The sequence below is a fragment of the Polypterus senegalus genome, chromosome 4 (assembly GCF_016835505.1).
Source record: "Polypterus senegalus isolate Bchr_013 chromosome 4, ASM1683550v1, whole genome shotgun sequence".
NCBI classification, from domain to species: Eukaryota; Metazoa; Chordata; class Cladistia; order Polypteriformes; family Polypteridae; genus Polypterus; species Polypterus senegalus.
Window position 1 is genome coordinate 209,152,838 of NC_053157.1, and position 21,659 is coordinate 209,174,496.

General features: G+C 40.0%; 1 protein-coding gene across 5 annotated transcripts in view; it reads left to right on the plus strand.

Moving 5' to 3' along the window:
* Nucleotides 1-21,659, plus strand: part of dysf (dysferlin, limb girdle muscular dystrophy 2B (autosomal recessive)) — a 362,566-nt gene that overhangs the window by 50,837 nt on the left and 290,070 nt on the right. The gene's annotated exons all lie outside the window — the stretch shown is intronic.

The following is a 21,659-nucleotide window of genomic DNA, read 5'->3' on the forward strand; positions in this document are numbered from 1 at the left end:
TTGGTTTGTGTTTAGGTTTGACACACGATCTGTAGTCATGAATTAACGTGTAAGATGCTTTTGTATTGCATTTTAAACTGACATGAATACTGCATACCTTGGTGAAAAGCAATTCATCATTTGGATGATATGTTTTAAATTATGACACAGTGTCCCACACAGGGGTACTCAAACGGCGGACCGCGGTCCACAATTCGGACCGCCAAGACGTTTTTGGCGGACCTCGACTGTCTTCTACGTAAGTCAAAAGTCCGAATATAAAAGCACCAAAATTATTGTTGTTTTATTATTTACTCTGTAAATAATGCCCATGTGCATTATTTGCCAGGAAATGGTAAGCATGATTAAAAGCGGCAGTGTAAAACGACATTTTGAGATGAAACACGCTGAGTATTACAATGCGAATTATACACCAAAGTCAGAGCTCCGTTCGCATAAGATTGACGCCCTTAAGTCGTCGTTGGTAGCGAGTTCATCGCTGAAGACGAAAGCGACCACCACACAATCAAATGTTACAGAAGCTTCGCTACACATTGTTTGGGTTCTGTGCAGACATAAGAAAGCATTTACTGATGCAGAGGTTGTTAAAGAATGCATGATGTCTGCTTCTTCGGTTCTGTTTAGCGACAAAAAGTGTGTTGAACTGATTCAGCAGATACCATTATCAGACAGTACTGCTAGTCGTCATGCAGATGACCTTTCTGACAATGTCGGTGGTCAGTTAACTCTTTGAGGGCTGAATATTTTTTCCAAAAAACAGTTTCTGAAAAGCAATGGTTTCACACAGAAATTAACATAAAACGTCTGTTGCTGCATGCTGCGGCTGTCAGTTTGCCAAGAATGTGCGGCAGACTTGCTGCCAGGCTGTCTTCACGTCACGGTTGCAGTGCATTGCAATCTGGTTCCTACCTCTTACCATTGTTAAGTGGCAGTCCTCCTTGCGAACATTGCCGTAGGCGTGTCAACTACTCGATTAGCTGGGGACCAGTCAGCTGAAGCTGGAACCTCACAATTGTTTTTGATCACTTGTATCAAAATCGGAGTCCGACAAGTCATAGTCTAGTTCAGAGATAATAGGCAAAATTTCGTCGACGGAGTATTTTGCTTAACGCATTCACTTTGATCTCTCCATTGCGTAGGTGCCATTTTTGCTCTTGTTTGCACCTTACTACTCACACGAGCGCAGAAAATCTCGGTCAAACCAATGAAACTAACTTTCCTTCTAGCAACAAGAGTCCAACTAAAACATAACGGTTTGTTTTGGCACAGTTTACAGTTGATTACCATCATCAACTCCTCCTTTTGACAAAAGTCGACATCAGTCCTAAAAGAGTTAATATCAGATCTTAAACAGGCTGAAGTATTTGCTCTCGCGTGCAATGAATCCACTGATAAAACTGACATGTCTAAACTCTGTGTGTTCACAAGATTTTTTGATGGCCATAATTTTGTTGAAGAGTTTCTGACATTACTACCGCTAGCAAAACAGACCTCGGTGAAGACATGTTTTCAACATTATCGCAGTTTATGCACGCAGCTGGATTGGATGTAACAAAAATGGTTTCCCTTACAACAGACGGGGCACCAGCAATGACTGGTAAAGATAGAGGACTTGTCACTCGAATGAAGGCACTCCAGCCCAACCTTGTTGCTTATCACTGCATCATTCATCAGTCGGCCCTCTGTTCAAAACTTTGTGACGAACTGGCAGAAGTGATGTTTACCCTTGTGAAATTAGTGAATTTTTTATGATGTAATTCGTCTCTGCAGCATCGTCTGTTTCGTTCTTTTCTTGACGAGCTTTTTTGCAGAATTTGGAGATTTGCCTCTTCACAATGACGTCAGATGGTTAAGCAAGGGCTGTGTGTTGGATAGGTTCTGGAATCTCCGTGAAGATGTAGCTGACTTCCTGCAGTCCTTGAATACAAAGAAAGCTGTAGAATTTTTAACATTTATTCAAGACAGTGACAAGGTCGCACTGCTGGCATTTCTTGCGACCTTGTCACTTCAGGGTGCAGACAAAACCGTTGTCGAACTGCAAGAAAAATGTTGTGCCTTTGAAACAAAACTGAGCATTTTCATCAATGACTTGAAAGGTGGCAAGATGCTGCATTTCCCAAACCTGAAGAGCTGCATGACAGATCAACAGGCATGTTTTCAGTTGATTTCCACATTTCTGCATCATTTGAAGGTCGAGTTTGATGAACGTTTTAAGGATTTCAGAAAAGTGAAGCCTGTGTTTTTGTTTGTTGCTGATCCTTTCATTGTCCAGCCTGACAGTGAATGGACATCTGTGGCTGCCTCAATTTTTCCAAACTCAAACCTGTCACTGTTGCAAATGGAAGCAGCTGATTTGCAAGCTTCTCATGTTTTGAAAGCAAAATTGAACGAGGTCGGCATAACAATTTTTTGGTCAAAGTTTGTTCCAGATTCTCAGTATCCTGCTGAAAAGAAACTGGCGATTTCCGTGCTCACTATGTTTGGTTCAACATGTTCTTGTGAGTGTGCGTTCTCCACTATGAACACTATCAAGACGAAACATCGAAGTGTAATTACCGACCAGAACCTCAGGAATGCAATGAGAATTGCACTGACTGGTTACTCACCGAACTATGCTGCCATTATGAAATCGAAACAACAGTTTCACACTTCACACTGAGTGACAATCATTTACGTACCAACTGTTGTAATTGGTGTGTTAATTGCAAGTAGTCATGTGACTTTTTTGAATTGTTTTCCATGTTTTCTGCATGTCTTGGTCTTCTGTAAAAATTTTATCATTTGTGTTGAATCTATTACTAGCTTCCTACAGACCTACACCTACAGTCCTACAGACCTACACGGTAAACCTGGCTATAGCGGACCCCGATGGTCGGTGGCAAACTGAATGTGGACCGGCATTCAAAAACTTTGAGTACCCCTGACTAGCATATGTACTGCATTTCAACATTTTTTACACCGGACTGTATTTCATTTTGGAACAAATAATCTTCCATACATTGAGGTCTAATGTATCATAAATTCTCTTACCTTCTTTCTCAATAAGAACGAGAGAATAACAATTTTTCTTGGCTAACACTACAAACAACAAGTAGTAAGTAACTGATAAAAAAAATGATCACATTTGGGTTGAATAGTTCTTTAACTACCCCCAATTTGGCGTTAAAAGAGCAGCTTTCAAAATTAAAGTGGTCCAAATATTTATTCAGACAACTTCTTTTACTGTAACTGGTAAGAGAATGACGAATGTTAGTATGAAGCAACCTGTCTGATATAGTCAGTATGTGTAAATATGTTAACCAGCTTACATTAAGTTGTAGATTTTAATTAAATTAGTGAGGAAGTTAACATCTGTAAATGTAAAATCCTGTTCACATGTACAGTATTATTCAAACATAATTTACCAGGAATGTATATAAATTATTGCTAGATGAAAAGCTGGGAAAGCTGATCCAATGTTGCAGTTAACTTTGGGGTTGTAAAGGAGGGCCTGGCAGCACTGCTGGAAAAGTTAAACTGGCAATTTTCTGATTTTTATAAGTGGAAGAAGCTTAAATAACACACCACACAGCAACTTCCTCACTCTCAATGTGTATTGGTTAGTATAAATAAAAATTACATTTTCTAATCAAGCAGTTTGAAGCGTGAGGTTTAATTACTATTATTGCTGTTTCATATCAACCAAATATATAATACAATTTGCTTCTCTTTCCTTTTGGTACTCAGTTTTTTCCTATCAGTATTAAATCTATCATTTTGTTCCTATTAATACTGGGTCTGTCTACTGTATTTCCTATTATGTCTCTAACGATGTTCCCTGTTTTTGAGATTCACTTTAATCCCCTTGGAAAATTTTCTTTGATCTCCCATGACTAGGAGTATCCAAATTTAACACTCTTAAATAGTCGTAGAGTGTCAGGGCTTCTGGCACAGCGTCTGGTTTCCTTTCTCCCTAACAAAGCAAAGTTTTTGGAAACCTGGAAAATGTTTCACCATTTTATCTTTTCCTTTACTATTATTATCTGCAGTGGGGGTCTGAAAACAATAAATTCGCACTTGGTAAGTTGCAACCTTATAACAACACAGACGTAAATAAGTCTCCATTGCACACAACACCATCTATCTATCTATCTATCTATCTATCTATCTATCTATCTATCTATCTATCTATCTATCTATCTATCTATCTATCAGGATATTCCTGATTTCTGTTTTTGTGCTTGTTTTTCTCCTTGGATTTTGTTTAATGCTTAAAATATTTTTCATTATTTTTATGATGTTTCCATGCCTGACATTCTGTGTTTTGTTTCAGATTGTGGTCGCCTCCATTTTGTGGTTTTTGTGTGGTAATTTTTTTTGTTGGTTACCAGTGCCATTACATCATGTTACACCAGCTGTTATAAATGACATCAAGGCTGGCAGGGTGCATGACACGTTGACATACCATTATGATATTTACACCAGTAAATTATTTACCAAGTGTTTCACATATTTTTTGTAGCTTTTTGCCAGAGTTGTACCTCTGTTTATTTCGGCATTTTGCCAGTTCTTTATATAAGGCAGTGGTTCTCAAACTGTGGGGTGTAACGAAAGTAACGAAAAGGGGGGTGCGAAGATGTGAAAAAAACAAAACAAGAATCAACCAAAACTGAAACCAAATCAAATTAACTTAAACTACATTCTCATACTAGAAAAATAAATATATAGTTAGATAAATGTCGCTAATAATTAAGTAGTGTGGAGGATGGCCGGCCATTTATCCCGGCCAATACCCCCAAGCCGCCAGGTGGAGCCCTCCTTGCAGCATGGAGGTCCCCAGAAGACCAGCAGGGCATCATGGTTTTTATGCACAGCCCTGCTGGATGCCATGGGGGCCACAAGAGTGAGCTGCAGGGAGGGCCGAAGATTTCTTCATGCCCTATGACCCGGAAGTTCGTCATAGGAAGAGCGACGGGCTTCTGGGTTGAAGAAAAGAACTTTTACCTGACCCGGAAGTGATTGAGAATCACATGGACTGGGGATTAGGAACACTTCCAGGTCAGGAGATATAAAAGGACTGTGGGAGCTCCCAGACAGTGAGCTGAGCTGGGTGGCAACGCGTCTGGGAATGGAGGATTGATTTATTGTGTAGTATTTGTGATTTATATGAGTATTGTGGTGGAGAGTGTGCTTTGTGGCAATTAAATAAAGTCTACATTTGGACTTTTACCTGGTGTCTGGAGTTGTGGACAGGGGTTCAAGGGGGCGAGAGCGCCCCCTATCTACCACAGTAGGCACTGTATAATAAAATATGCATCTATGATATATCATTAATTAAAAAAGAACAAATTGGTATTAGGGCTCCTTTCAAAAAAATGTTAGGGTGGCGCAATTAAAACTGTTATGAAAACTGGGGTCGCAAATACGTAAAGGTTGAGAAACGCTGATATAAGGTTCAAACGGTCACAGCTCGTTTCCTTGGTGATGGCACAGTACAATGGTCACATCCTCACCTGTAGCTTGCTGCAACGTCATTATCAAGTGCATTTATCGTGATGGCTATAAGGCGGCATTGTCTGATTTTGTAACTTACTTACAGACTTACTGCAGTCAAGAAGTATTTTCCAAAGTGCTAATCTTTCTCGGTTTTCACATTTCTTTTACAATCACTATTTTACTTCGAGTTGTGTCTAATGTGTTGGCTGTGTCTCCTTAACAAGCTGGTTTTTTACCTTTTTGCTTGTTTAAACTCCAATCCTTAGGCTTCATTTCCTGGTCCCTGATGTTAAAACTTTGTCTCTTCGGACATCAATCTTTGCATTCACAACTGCTTATTCAACTCTTTCATTTACAAGTTAATCTTTCTGTAGAAATGTTATAATTCACAATCCCTCTTATTCAGCGATACATCTTGCAGTGTGTTTAACTTATAATGATGGTGAACTGCAAGAAATCATTTCTACAATTCCTGACACAGACTACTAAGTTTGGAAGTGTGGAAATGTTATCATCAACTTAACAAATACTTTTAAAGGCAAAGCCAAGGCTTTCTGGTGACATTTCTGGCAGAGATCATATCCTTGGCTCCACCCTGGCCCTGTCATTCATGTGCTTGGGCCCCATCTCTTTGAAGACAACCATCCATCCATTTTCCAACCCACCGAATCTGAACACAGGGGTCTGCTGGAGCCAATCCCAGCCAACACAGGGCACAAGGCAGGAACCAATCCACATTTTCCAACCCACCGCAGGACACACACAAACACACCCACACACCAAGCATACACTAGGGCCAATTTAGAATCACCAATCCACCTAACCTGCATGTCTTTGGACTGTGGGAGGAAACCCGGAGCACCCAGAGGAAACCTACACAGACACGGGGAGAACATGCAAACTCCACGCAGGGAGGACCCAGGAAGCGAACCCCAAGGCAGCAACGCTACCACTGCGCCACCATGCCACCCTGAAGACAACCATTTCAATATTATTGTAAGATGAAGAGTGGATCAGGTGATATAAAACATACACAAGAGATGTGGTCATAATATAGTCAGAGATCAGAACCTAAGGGACAAAGAAAACTGAGGTATTAAAACCAAGTGACAAAAGATTTCAGAAACATATCAGTAGAGCCTACTTGAATTGACACTATTGCTACATTCTTTTCAAGATTTGCAATGTATATCATTATGTGATATGAATTCCAGCAGATTTATAGCATGATGTCAATAGTATGACTGAATCTGTCATGTAGTGCTATTAGGAGCATCACATAAGCAATGAATTCAAGACACTAATAAAAATAAACTTAGTCAAATAAAGTTGAAGTAAAAAACAATAAAAACACAATTTTTAACATTAAAAGCATTAACTGAATACAATTATATGTATAAAAATGCTCCTAAACACTACATTCCCCAAGCACAGCTGAGAGCTGCGGCAAGATGCAGCCAATAAGAGTAGCCAGGATGGAGCCCAGGCATCCATTGGATGTGATGCATTGATAGCAGCCAAAATGATGAGAAACCTCAAGTCCTGACTCCCTAACGTGTTTTTGAAAAGTTAGAACTGAAATAAAGGCTTCCTACAATATCCACAATCTTGGACAACAGAACTATCATTCTACCATGTTAACTACTGCTTAAGCGATGACATACAACATAACTTCTACCTATGATGTGATGGCAACAGACCACCATTGCTAACAACTATCCTGCCAGCACCTTATAAAAGCAGCCACATTGGTGATGCTGGCAATAAATAAGAGCAAATAAATAAATTAAACTAAAGATAAAAATATCCAACATTAATAAATAAGCACGAACACATGATAAAAATGACCATTCTGCAGTGCAAAATTATCAATCAATCAACCAAATGTATTTATGAAGCACATTTAAAAACAACAAAAGTGCTGTATATTGAAACATGTAAGGCTACTATAAAACTGGACAGCTGAGAGCTGAGAGTCACGTGTGCTTTGCAAACGCTAGAATCTGTTGAGAGTTGTTGGTTTGTTCTGTGGTGTGAGATTTAAATAAAAAAATAATACATTTTGCTCTTAAAAACTTGGGTTTTGGTTGCCTCTAAGGAACCGTGTGGGAATTTTTAAAGCTTTTTTTCCTTTTTTTTCGCCCGCACAAGAGCAAAAGTTGCTGGGTGTTTGGAAGTGCGCTTGGAAAAGTTATTTGTACTCGTACTTGTTCTTTTTCTTGTTATCTGTATTTGAATTAGCATCGAGGTGGCAGGGTAGAAAGCAGCAGTAACTGATATCGGCATTTGTAAATAAATAACCGCGTCGTCGTAACAGCGATTCCTTAGTTTAAAGGAAAAGAAAAAAAGGCCGCGGCTGACTTCAAAGCAGTAAAAGGTGGAAACTCAGCAGTGCGAAGGTAAGCGGCCTGCGTTAAGACGCTGATCAGGCACAAGGGGCAGTAGGAGCAAATAAGGTAGTAAAGTTTTATTTATTTGTTTATTTTAGATTAAACAGTCCTTAGCCGTCCAGAGGCAGAACAGTTAAGTGGGCGGCAGCGTATTGGTTCATTAATACGGGGGAATACAAACAGTGCGAGTGAAGAGCTTATAAGTAAGAGGAGCGCAAAGTTAGGAGAAGAGACAGAGAAAAGTAAAGTTAACCTCATAGAAAGGCAAAAGCAGGCAGCGGAGAGGGAGAACAGTACAGGAGCTTAAGGGGAAAAGGTGTAAAATATCTGTAGCAGATCTTGGTGTTACCATTTAAGTTAAGGAGCAGCTGAAAGATGAAGAAATTTAATTTTAAGAAGAAAAAAAAAAAAATACTTAAGGCAGCTTAGTAATCCTAAGTCAAATTTTAATAATGAGGCCAGTGCAATGCAAGTCCTGTTGGATGTTGGACTTTTTAGATGATGGTTTGGAAGAGCCAGTTGTCTATGAGGGCTACATCTGCAAGAGATGCCAGCTGATCCAGCACCTCGAGCTCAGGGTCGCTGAGCTGGAGGAGGAGTTGGCTGACCTGTGTTGTAATAGAGAATTGGCGGACTTGGCCCAGGTGTCCTTTAGAGAGATAGTGTGCACCCCTAAGGTGGCACGGGAGGAGATTTTAGACCAGACAGGTAGGAATAGGTGGGTCACGGTCACAAGGCGTAAAGTAAAGGGTGTACACTGTCCGGGGGCATCAACCCCAGAATTAGAAGTGTCTAACCGTTATGTCCTGGCGGAGCTGGACGGTGACTCTGATAATTTTGATGTGGTAGGCAGGATTGAGGAGCCCCAACGGGCTCCCTGGAATGGTGGATAGGCTCTTGGCCAGAGCGTGGGGGGGGGTTCCAGTTGTCGTTGTCCTTGTCCACGTTGGAACAAATGACATACATAAGGGTAGTCTGTCAGTTCTGCGATCCAAATTCAAAGAGTTAGGTACCAAGCTGAGGAGCAGAACTGACAAGGTAGTCTTCTCTGAAGTTCTGCCTGTGCCACGCGCCAGTCCAGGTAAGATTGAGGAGATTAGAAGGCTTAACGTGTGGCTCAAATCTTGGTGCAGGGTAGAAGGGTATAGGTTTATGGGTCATTGGGACTCCTTTTGGAACAGATGGGATCTGTTCCGCCGTGACGGGTTACATCTGAACCGGAGGGGCACCAATGTATTGGGGAGGCGTATGTGTAGGCTAGTCGAGGATTGTTTAAACTAGGGAATGGGGGGGCAGGGAGTTTAGGACAGGCCAGATTTAGATCTATACATGGAAGAACAAACAATGGTGTAGAAATAAAAATGCATAGTAATGTAAATTTTAAGCAAACACGTAAAGATAGAAGGATTAACACATTAAAAATAGCTTGCCTTAATGCTAGAAGTATCAAAAATAAGGTAAGTGAGTTGGAGTTGTATGTAGCAGAGCATAATTATGATATTATAGCAATAACGGAAACCTGGCTAAATAACAAAGATGGGGATGAGTGTAACATAGAGGGATACACATTTTTTTAGAAAGGATAGACAGAACAGAAAAGGAGGTGGGGTTGCTGTTTATGCCAAACAGGAATTAAATGTAAGTCATCTTCAGTTGGATGATGAGCCCCATCTTAGTGAGGACATGTGGCTTCGCCTGGAAAATATTAGGGAAAAGGTCTCATTTTAGGAGTGTGTTATAGACCACCCAATTCAGACAGTAATTTCAACACACATCTTTTAGTAATATCAAAAGGCAAGTTTACAGGGGATATTATAGTCATGGGGACTTTAATTATCCAAATATTAACTGGGATAACCTTACAGATGGAGGAGCACAAGAGCAGGAGTTTTAGAAGTAATCAGCGACTGTTTTTTAACACAGCATGTTAAAGCACCAACAAGGGGTGAAGCCTATCTGGATTTAGTATTCTGTAATAATCAGGATAGAATTGAGGGTGTAGAGGTGATTGAACCACTAGGGTCAAGTGACCATAATGTAATACAATTCTCAGTATTTTGTAAGAGTACAGATGCAAAGACTAAAATTGTTAAGTTGAACTTTAGTAGGGCTAATTTTGAGCAGATGCACAAAGTCTAAGTAGGATAGACTGGGATAAGCTTTTAAATGTGGAGACAGTCGAGGAGCAGTGGAACAGGTTTAAAATGTTTTACATGTAATGCAGGACAGATACATACCTAAATTTGGAAGTAATAGGAAACTAAAAAAAACTCCACGATGGATTAATAAAGATTTAAAAAGAAGTTGCAAAGGAAAAAACTGCTGTATAAGGCATATAAGACTAATGACTGCAAAGAGAACCGTAGCAGTATGAGAAAATGAGGGCAACCATTAAGAAGGATATCAGAGAGGCTAAAAGACAGTTGGAGAGGAATATAGCAGATAAGGCTAAAGAAGACCCCAAGAGATTCTTTCAGTATTTTAGTAGTAAAAGAACAGTTAAGGAGGAGGTGAAGTTCATCAGGAATAGTAAAGGGAATTAAAAGATACAGACAATGAAATAGCAGATGCCCTAAACTTACATTTTTCTGAGGTGTTTACAAGTGAGCAAGTGGATAACCTGCCAGAGGTAAACGCAACTACTAAGGAGGTACTGAGGGATTTGGAAATTGTAGAGGGAGAAGTGCTGCTCAGATTAAATAAGATGAAATCAAACAAATCACCAGGCCCAGATAATATTTATCCTCGTGTTCTTAAGGAGGCTAGTGAGTACATATATAAACCCTTGACACATATTTTTAGGAAGTCACTGTGCACTGGAGAGATTCCAAAGGACTGGAAAATGGCAAATATCATCCCATTATATAAAAAGGGTGACAGGGCAGATCCAAGCAACTATAGGCCAGTAAGCTTAACAAGCATCACAGGAAAATTAATGGAAGGAATTATTAAGGATAAGATTGAGCAACACATGACAAGGACAGGAGTTATTCTGAACAGTCAGCATGGGTTCAGAAGGGGGAGGTCGTGTTTTACTAACATGTTGGAATTCTATGAGGAGGCAACAAAAGGATACGATCAAAGTGGAGCTTATGATATTATTTATCTGGACTTTCAGAAAGCATTTGATAAGGTGCCACATGAGAGGTTGGGCATCAAGTTAAAAGAAGTGGGAGTTCAGGGTGATGTTTTTAGATGGGTGCAGAATTGGCTCAGACACAGGAAGCAGAGGGTGATGGTGCGAGGAACCTCATCAGAACTGGCGATGTTAAGAGTGGTGTTCCACAGGGGTCAGTGCTAGGGCGCTGCTATTTTTAATATATATAAATGATTTAGATAGGAATATAAGTAACAAGCTGGTTAAGTTTGCAGATGATACCAAGATAGGTGGATTAGCAGATAATTTGGAATCCGTTATATCATTACAGAAGGACTTGGATAGCATACAGGCTTGGGCAGATTTGTGGCAGATGAAATTTAATGTCAGTAAATGTAAAGTATTACACATAGGAAGTAAAAATATTAGGTTTGAATACACAATGGGCTGTCAGAAAATCGAGAGTACACCTTATGAGAAGGATTTAGGAGTCATAGTGGACTCCAAGCTATCAACTTCCAAACAGTGTTCAGAAGCCATTAAGAAGGCTAACAGAATGTTAGGTTATATAGCACGATCTGTGGAGTACAAGTCCAAGGAGGTTATGCTCAACCTTTATAATGCACTGGTGAGGCCTCATCTTGAGTACTGTGTGCAGTTTTGGTCTCCAGGCTACAAAAGGACATAGCAGCACTAGAAAAGGTCCAGAGAAGAGCGACTAGGCTGATTCCAGGTCTACAGGGGTTGAATTATGAGGAAAGATTAAAAGAGCTGAGCCTTTACAGTTTAAGCAAAAGAAGATTAAGAGGTGACATGATTGAAGTGTTTAAAATTATGAAGGGAATTAGTACAGTGGATCGAGACTGGTATTTTAAAATGAGCTCATCAAGAACACGGGGACACAGTTGGAAACTTGTTAAGGGTAAATTTCGCACAAACATTAGGAAGTTTTTCTTTACACAAAGAACGATAGACACTTGGAATAAGCTACCAAGTAGTGTGGTAGACAGTAAGACGTTAGGGACTTTCAAAACTCGACTTGATGTTTTCTTGGAGGAAACAAGTGGATAGGACTGGCGAGCTTTGTTGGGCTGAATGGCCTGTTCTCGTCTAGATTGTTCTAATGTTCTAATGTTCTAAAACAATCAATTTTATCCATTCATTATCCAACCCGCTTTATCCTAATTACAGGGTCACGGGGGTCTGCTGGAGCCAATCCCAGCCAACACAGGGCGCAAGGCAGGAAACAAACCCCAGGCAGGGCACGCAACACACACTCACGGCAATTTAAAATCACCAATGCACCTAACCTGCAAGTCTTTGGACTGTGGGAGGAAACTGGAGCACCCAGAGGAAACCCACGCAGACACAGGGAGAACATGCAAACTCCACTCAGGGAGGACCTGGGAAGTGAACCCGAGTCTTCTAACTGTGTGGCAGCAGTGTTACCTACTGTGCCACCCAATCAATTTTATAAAACAGTTTACTAAAACTATTTATTATCTATCCTCCCCCTCCTTACAACCACACTCATTCACCATAGCAGGCAGAGGAGAAAAAGTGAGTTTTGAACCGAGTCTTAAAAACTTCAGTAAAAGGAGAAGATCTGATATGGAGCAACAGATTGTTCCAAAGTCTTGGAGCAATAACTGAAAAAGCCCAGTCACCCTTAGACTTTTTTTTTTTTTTTTTGTTCTTTATTTCGCCTTGTACAATTTCTTGTATTTGGAATTTGTTAGTTTTCGCATACCCCTTGGGGTCAGAGCGCAGGGTCAGCCATTGTACAGCACTCCCGAAGCAATTGCAGGTTAAGGGCCTTGCTCAAGGGCCCAGCAGAGTAGGATCTCTTTTGGCAGTGACGGGGATTAGACCAGGCAACCTTCGGGATACAGATGACCTCAAAACTCTTGTTCTCAAGAGGAGATGAAGGAGATCACAGATATATTTAGGGATAATGCCATGCAAGGCCTTATGAACAAACAACAAAACCTTGAAGTCAACCAGAAATCGCACTGGCAGCCAATGCAGGGGAGATATGCTCTCTTCTACTAGTGCAGGCCACGTATTTATCTGCTGCATTCTCTACCAACTGAAGGTGCTACAGGGCAGATTTGGGCAATCCCACATATAAGAAATTGCAATAATCAAGCCGAGATGTAATAAAAGTATGAATCACTGTTGTCAAATCCTCCTGTGAAGGGAAGGATTTTAATGTTGAAATTTGCCTCAGTTGATAAAAGCTGAACTTTACACCTTACGCATTACAATTTATTTGAGAAATTCCAGTCTGGTTTTCGCACTGGTCATAGTACAGAAACTGCACTAACACGGGTTGTAAATGACATTCTGATATCCTCTGATGAAGGAAACTCCACTGTAATTATGTTGTTAGACTTAAGTGCAGCATTTGACACCATTGGCCATTCTATTTTACTGCACAGGCTAGAAAACGATGTTCTTATGTTTAGTTTTTATTTATCAAATCGATTCCAATATGTACAGAAATGTGCTGACAGTACTCCATCATTATACACAGAAGTTCAATATGGTGTCTCGCAGGGCTCAGTACTGGGACCTTTACTGTTTTCACTTTACATGCTTCCACTGGGATCTCTCATTAGGAAACATAATGTAAATTTTCACTCATATGCAGGTGACACCCAGTTATACCTTTCATTTAAATCAAATAAAGTTTCTCAGATGTTGTCTTTAATTAGTTGTGTTAGTGAATTAAAGGAGTGGATGGATGAGAACTACTTGTCTTTAAATACAGATAAAACAGATGTTAATTGTTGCAGGGAATGACGCTGATCACAGCAATATTTTGTCATCATTTAACTCGGTTGGAATCCCAGTTAATTTTACTGAATCAGCCCGCAATCTAGGAGTTATCTTTGATTCTAGCATGTCATTTAAAGCACATATTACAAAGTTGTCCAAAACATGTTTCTTCCATCTTAAAAATGTTAGGAAATTAAGGCGCTTTCTAAATAAACAGGATTCTGAGAAATGAATTCATGCATTTATCTCTAGTAGGATTGACTACTGCAATGCAGTGTTCACTGGCTGTTTAAACTGTTCTTTATACAGCCTCAAGTTAATCCAAAATGCGGCTGCAAGAATTATTACAAGAACAAGAAAATATGAACACATAACTCCAGTTCTTAAATCCTTACACTGGCTCCCGGTTAAGTTTATGACAGATTTCAAAATCCTCCTTTTAACATATAAAGCATTAAATGGCCGAGGTCCGGCTTACTTGTCTGAACTTATCATGACTTACAAACCTGAGCGCACATTAAGATCTCAAGATGCCGGTCTGCTTATGATTCCAAGGATTAATAAAATAACAGTGGGAGGTCGAGCGTTTAGTTACAGGGCCCCTAAACTGTGGAATGGTCTGCCTGCTTCTATAAGAGATGCCCCATCGGTCTCAGATTTCAAATCTCAGTTGAAGACTCACTACTTCAGTTTAGCATATCCTGACTAGAGCTGCTGATTAACTGTACAGACTGCATCTCTGTTGTTAGTCATTAGCACTAAAACATAAGTAACATGATAGTTAGAATTTGAGACTAACCCTCACCTATTCTGTTTCTCTTCTTGGTATTCAAATGTGGCACTTGGTGCCACGGCCCACCTGCCAAGTTGTTTGCCTGCCTATGGTAAAGTCATCCCTGATGGAGGATCACAGGAATCATGGGAAAGAGGGGTCCTTTCATAGGATTGGCTGGCCCAGCACTGTTTCAGCCGTGGAATGGCCAAATAGGGGAGGCAGCTTGATGGATGAGGTTGCAGCACTCTAAAAATATCCAAATCTTATTATGTGATATCATCCACTGTTAAATTCTGCTCCGTACTTCTATAATTTTTTTTATGCTGTATTAAGGATTTGTTCTGTTCTGTGTATTGTATTGTATTAAACCCCCTTCTTTTGACACTCACTTCACGCCCATCCTACCTGGAAAGGGGTCTCTCTTTGAACTGTCTTTCCCAAGGTTTCTTCCATTTTTCCCTACAAGGTTTTTTTTGGGAGTTTTTCCTTGTCTTCTCAGAGAGTCAAGGCTGGGGGGCTGTCAAGAGGCAGCGCCTGTTAAAGCCCATTGCGGCACTTCCTGTGTGATTTTGGGCTATACAGAAATAAACTGTATTGTATTGTATTTTACTACTGTGGAGATTTGTTTCTCAAAGCTTAGAGACAAATCAAAGATGATACCCAGGTTCCTGACATCGTTACACATTTTTGCCCTCAACAAGCCTAAATGAGTGCCAATTTTATTTGCAGAAAAGTTAGGGTCAAAGATAATGACCTCAGTTTTATTTTCATTTAATTGGATTAAATTCTGCGGTGGGCTGGCGCCCTGCCCGGGGTTTGTTTCCTGCCTTGTGCCCTGTGTTGGCTAGGTTTGGCTCCAGCAGACCCCCGTGACCCTGTAGTTAGGATATAGCGGGTTGGATAATGGATGGATGGATGGAGGAAATTTTGAACCTTGTAGAGTTTAATATCGTCAATACACTCCATCAACTTCTTTACAAATTAAACAATGTCAGGGCTAACTTTAATAAAAAGCTGAGTATCATCAGCGTAACAGTGGTAATTGACGCCTTTTTTTGGAAAAAGGACCCAAGAGGGATCAAGTATACGGCAAATAATAAGGGGGCCAGAATAGAGCCTTGTGGTATGCCTTGAGTGAGTGGAGCTGGCTGGAAGAAGTTATCACTCGTAGACCTATCATTTAAGTAGGGCACAAACCATTTCACTGCACATCTTTCTTTACATACCAACTTCACACTCAATCCATTTAGAACCCCATGGTCCACTATATCCAAAGCTACACCAAAATAGCACAAGAACCTGAGCCCAAGGTTAGTAGAATATCATTTGTCACCTTTAACAAAATAAATTCTGTACTATGAAATTTTTTAAAGCCAGATTGAAACATACTGTATTATATAAGTTATTTCCCTCCAAATGTGAAAGAAATTGTAAATAAACAACCTTTTCTATAATTTTGGACATAAAAGGGAGCTTAGAGATAGGCCTGTAATTTGAGAGCACTTTTGAATTTGGGAATTTGAGAGTCATTTGAGATTCCAGAGTTGGATTCTTCAGTAGTGGCTGAACAATTGCATGCTTGAAATCGTCAGGCATTTCCCCATTTTAAAACAGTTGTTAACTATGGCCAAGACAAGTGGACTGATGACCCCAAAAGAGTCTTTAAAAAGTTGTGCAGGTAAAATACCAAGGGGATAACTGGAAGGTTTCAAGTGAATGACTGTATCGGATAGCTAGGAGGAGGAAACTAGTTTAAACAGTGTAAACCAAGTATGCACTAGCCTAAGGGAAGCTGGAATCCCCTCACTGTGGTCCGCAGCTGGAAGGATGATGTCCAACCAAATAACTTGGATTTTATCTATTAAAAAAAAGTTGTGGAATAACTCACAAGTCTCAGGTGAGCTCATAGGGAGACCACTGCTTAGTGGATTTAAAAAGTGTTAATGGTGTTAAAAAGCATTCTAAGTCTTGAGGCAACATTTGTAATTAAATCCAAAAGATAATTTGATTTCGCTGTTCCCACCACCTCTTGGTAGAGCTTCAAGCAAGTTTTCAGACTTTTATATGAGACCTTGAGTTTATCCTTTTTCCAACTGCGCTCAGCCTGTCTGCAATCCTGCCTGATAGCACGAGTTGTGTCATTTAGCCAAGGCTGAACTCTGGCCTTAACCCTGGCTCCCCTTAGCTTTAAGTGTGCACTCAGATCCAGTGTTTGCTTCCATGTAAACTCTATTGCCATGCCAGGCACTGTACCAGCATGCCATGGTGCCTCATCATGTTGATTTTTTTAACACATCAGTGTTGGTTTTCAACAAACTTAATTTTTAACATCACTATGGCACATCACAGCCTCAGTTATCTAAAAATATCTATTTCGAGAACCTCATGAAGAAAAGTCCTTGAAAGCAACATGTTATAAAAATTAACAGATTCTTGTCTGAAATGGGAGTGTTTGATTGTAGCTGAAAGCAGTTTTCAAACAAAACTGAGAATAGGTATTCACTCCATTTGCCTTATATTTGTTTTACACATTGACTTTTACTGGAAATGGAAAGTATCAGGTACATGCTAAGACTATTGGAGTGTAACTTCAAAAATGGTTAGTCTCCACAAACCTTTTCACTGAAAGAATATTGTCTTTGGTAAGTTTCTTTCTAACCATATCTAGGAAAGGACAGTCTCAAAGAAAGCATCCAGTAAAAATGCATCTTCCTGTTATTTGGGGTGTTAAAGATGTCACCTAAGCCACACAGGAACCCAAACTAGCAGAGTGAGACTGCATGCTTATTTGGTTTTGAAATTAAGGATAGGATCAAGTTAGTTTCTTGTAGTATTGTTCTTGCAGTATGGCTGGTATTCGGCCATGAGTTAAAAGAACTGATTTGGTCGTTTGTCTTGGGTGGCACATTGGTAGCATTGCTGCCTTGCAACAAGGAGACTGAGGTTCATATCCTGGGTTCTCCCTGTTAGGTATTTGCATGTTCTCCCCATGTTTCAATGGGTTTCCTCCCATAGTCATTGGCAATGCTAAATTGGCTTTAGTGTGTGTATGTGATGTGTGTGTGTGTGTGTGTGTGTTCACCTGCGAAGGATTGGTGCCTTGTTCCTGCCTTGCACCTTATGCTTACTGGGATAGGCTCCAACTTCCCTGCTCAGGATAAACTGGGTTTAGAAAATGGATGAATGAATAATTTGTTTTGTGGGAACAAATTTGGATGATCTCTTCCCCTACACAAAAATTTCCTCTTTTGGATGCTAGAAGAAGGGGTTGAATAACCAGCTTATGTTTAACCAGATTTACTTCATTTGGTTGGAACTCCCCCTCACAGGTTATCCCCCACTAGGCTCCCCGGTCACTAACTCATGTCTGTGAAAAGCAGCCATCCTTCCCAGTAAAGCGAAAAGGAGAACTCCAGTAACTCAAGTGGCTGATTGAACTTCTGAGTGAGGTGCTGTGTCTTCTTTACAGCAGACATATACTATTTGAACTCTGCTACAAATATTAAGGTGCAATATAAAACTCTGCTTCAGTTTGGTCAGAGTTTTCTTCCACTGCTGTCATGAAATGCCTTCTACATCTACTGGGTTCTGAAAGAGATGTTGAGAAGTAGTGTACAGGATTAGGAAATGATTGGAAAATGGAACAGAACTAGGAGATCAAATATATGAGCACAAAGAATTGTTTGTACGTAAAATTTAAATAAAATTTAATTTAAAATTGTTTTTTTATTTACTTGGACTATTAACTACATTAATGAGCCAGTTTACATATCATCACACTTAATGACGTCATACTGACATGACTTTTTGTATGCTTCGCTAGCAAACCATTGTTGCATCCTGACAACCAAATGTCAAAATGGAGTTATGCATGTCAAAACAAAGATGGTATTATGGGAATGGCAAATGATAATTAAATATTACATACTTAATACATGAAATATTAGCAAAATAAGAGTAAAATAATAAAATTCACAACACAAAGATTATGTAAAAAATTAAACCATCAATTAGAATACTTTGAATGAGAAATGAAAAATTGTAAACAAACTCCATTTGAACTTGAGATTTATGATGCTACAGTGATGTCAAGTAATGATTTGGTTTGGTGTCTGGTTGGAGGAGATTCCTTGAGGTCATGTGGATACATAAGAAAAGAGATGATGTTTCGTGCTTGAGTTGTAGTGGATCTAGTGTGCAGGAAATTGAATCAATTATTATTACTTCCATTATATATGTGGCTATGCAGACACACTGTATATGTAATATTTGCTAAATTTACATCTTAGCATACACATATATACACAGTATACAGTGCATCTGGAAAGTATTCATAGCGCATCACTTTTTCCACATTTTGTTATGTTACAGCCTTATTCCAAAATGGATTAAATTCATTTTTTTCCTCAGAATTCTACACACAACATCCTATAATGACAACGTGAAAAAAGTTAACTTGAGGTTTTTGCAAATTTATTAAAAATAAAAAAATTGAGAAAGCACATGTACATAAGTTTTCACAGCCTTTGCCCAATACTTTGTCGATGCACCTTTGGCAGCAATTACAGCTTCAAGTCTTTTTGAATATGATGCCACAAGCTTGACACACCTATCCTTGGCCAGTTTCGCCCATTCCTCTTTGCAGCACCTCTCAAGCTCCATCAGGTTGGATGGGAAGTGTTGGTGCACAGCCATTTTAAGATCTCTCCAGAGATCTTCAATCGGGTTCAAGTCTGGGCTCTGGCTGGGCCACTCAAGGACATTCACAGAGTTGTCCTGAAACCACTCCTTTGATAACTTGGTTGTGTGCTTAGGGTCATTGTCCTGCTGAAAGATGAACCGTCGCTCCAGTCTGAGGTCAAGAGCGCTCAGGAGCAGGTTTTCATCCAGGATGTCTCTGTACATTGCTGCAGTCATCTTTCCTTTTATCCTGACTAGTCACCCAGTTCCTGCCGCTGAAAAACATCTCCACAGCATGATGCTGCTACCACCATGCTTCACTGTAGGGATGGTATTGGCCTGGTGATGAGCGGTGCCTGGTTTCCTCCAAACGTGTCGCCTGGCATTCATACCAAAGAGTTCAATCTTTGTCTCATCAGACCAGAGAATTTTGTTTCTCATGGTCTGAGAGTCCTTCAGGTGCCTTTTGGCAAACTCCAGGCACTCAGCCATGTGCCTTTTACTAACGAGTGGCTTCCGTCTGGCCACGCTACCATACGGGCCTGATTGGTGCTGCAGAGATGGCTGTCCTTCTGGAAGGTTCTCCTCTCTCTACAGAGGACCTCTGGAGGTCTGACAGAGTGACCATCGGGTTCTTGGTCACCTCCCTGACTAAGGCCCTTCTCCCCCGATCACTCAGTTTAGATGGCCGCCAGCTCTAGGAAGAGTCCTGGTGTTTTCGAACTTCTTCCACTTACGGATGATGGAGGCCACTGTGCTCATTGGAAGCTTCAAAGCAGCAGAAATTTTTCTGTAACCTTCCCCAGATTTGTGCCTCGAGACAATCCTGTCTCGGACGTCTACAGACAATTCCTTTGACTTCATGCTTGGTTTGTGCTCTGACATGAACTGTCAACTGTGGGACCTTATATAGACAGGTGTGTGCCTTTCCAAATCATGTCCAATCAACTGAATTTACCACAGGTGGACTCCAGTGAAGCTGCAGAAACATCTCAAGGATCATCAGGGGAAACAGGATGCACCTGAGCTCAGTTTTGAGCTTCATGGCAAAGGCTGTGAATACTTATGTACATGTGCTTTCTCAATTTTTTTATTTTTAATAAATTTGCAAAAACCTCAAGTTAACTTTTTTCACGTTGTCATTATGGGGTGTTGTGTGTAGAATTCTGAGGAAAAAAATGAATTTAATCCATTTTGGAATAAGGCTGTAACATAACAAAATGTGGAAAAAGTGATGCGCTGTGAATATTTTCAGGATGCACTGTATATATATTGTGACAGATAGAGGGCACTGTTGTCCTCTTGAACCCTCAGATCAAACGTCAGACATCGGGTAAAAGTCCAAATGTTGACTTTTTTTTATTAATAAACAGTGCACAAAGCACCCTACACTCCACAATACTCATATAATTTCACAGTCCATAATAAAAAATTCCTCCACTCCACCCAGCTCAGCTCAACCCTGGGATCTCCCACAGTCCTTTAAATAGTCCATGACCCGGAAGTGCTTCTGAACCCCTGTCCATGTGATTTCTTAGCACTTCCGGGTCAGATCAAAACTCCTCTTTTTCAACCCGGAAGCACGTCATTCCCTTTGCCCATGTGACTCGGATGCACTTCCGGGTTGTAGGGAAAATACTCGCTGCTCCTCCCTGCAGTGCCTTCTAGTGGCCCCCGTGGTATCTAACAAGGCTGTAAAAGAAAACTCCAACATCCATAATTCCCTGCTGGCATTCAGGGCACCTTCATGTTGCAGGGTGGGGTCCACCTGGCGGCCTGGGGGTATTGGCTGGGATGACTGGCTGGCCATAGACCACTATATATATATATATATATATATATATATATATATATATATATATATATATATATATATATATATATATATATATATATATATATATATATATATACACAATGTGTACTGTGAGACAAGGTCCTTTTGAAATGTAAGCATACAGAAATCAAATAAAAGACAAGTTACAGATGAATACCTGGCACAGAATCATATACTCAAGAACTTGCTGAAATATTCCAATTATATAGAAAATGATAGAGAATAAAGGTAGTAATGTTTATGGAAGTACACAGTACAGTGAAATTCTTACATGAGTATCCAACCAACATGAATTGTGTCATTGGTTTCTGACGTGACATAAACAAAAATGTAACAACTAAATGTACAGTATATGATATTCAACAAGTTCCTACAAATAAATAAGCTCACCACTACTCACTCCCTAATGAAATGATTCTCTGTCTCATTGAAGTAACATCTGAGTACTTTCTTGTTGGAAGTCATTGAGCGACATTTCTTTAAAACAAGACACCTGGGCATAGTGAGTGATTTAAGACCTCAATCGCAAATAAGAAACTTGTCCCTGCCGTGTCTTGTTTAATGATGTTAATGTGCTGGCTGCACATCTGTTTGCTCCAAATGTTAAAATCAGCAATACAATTT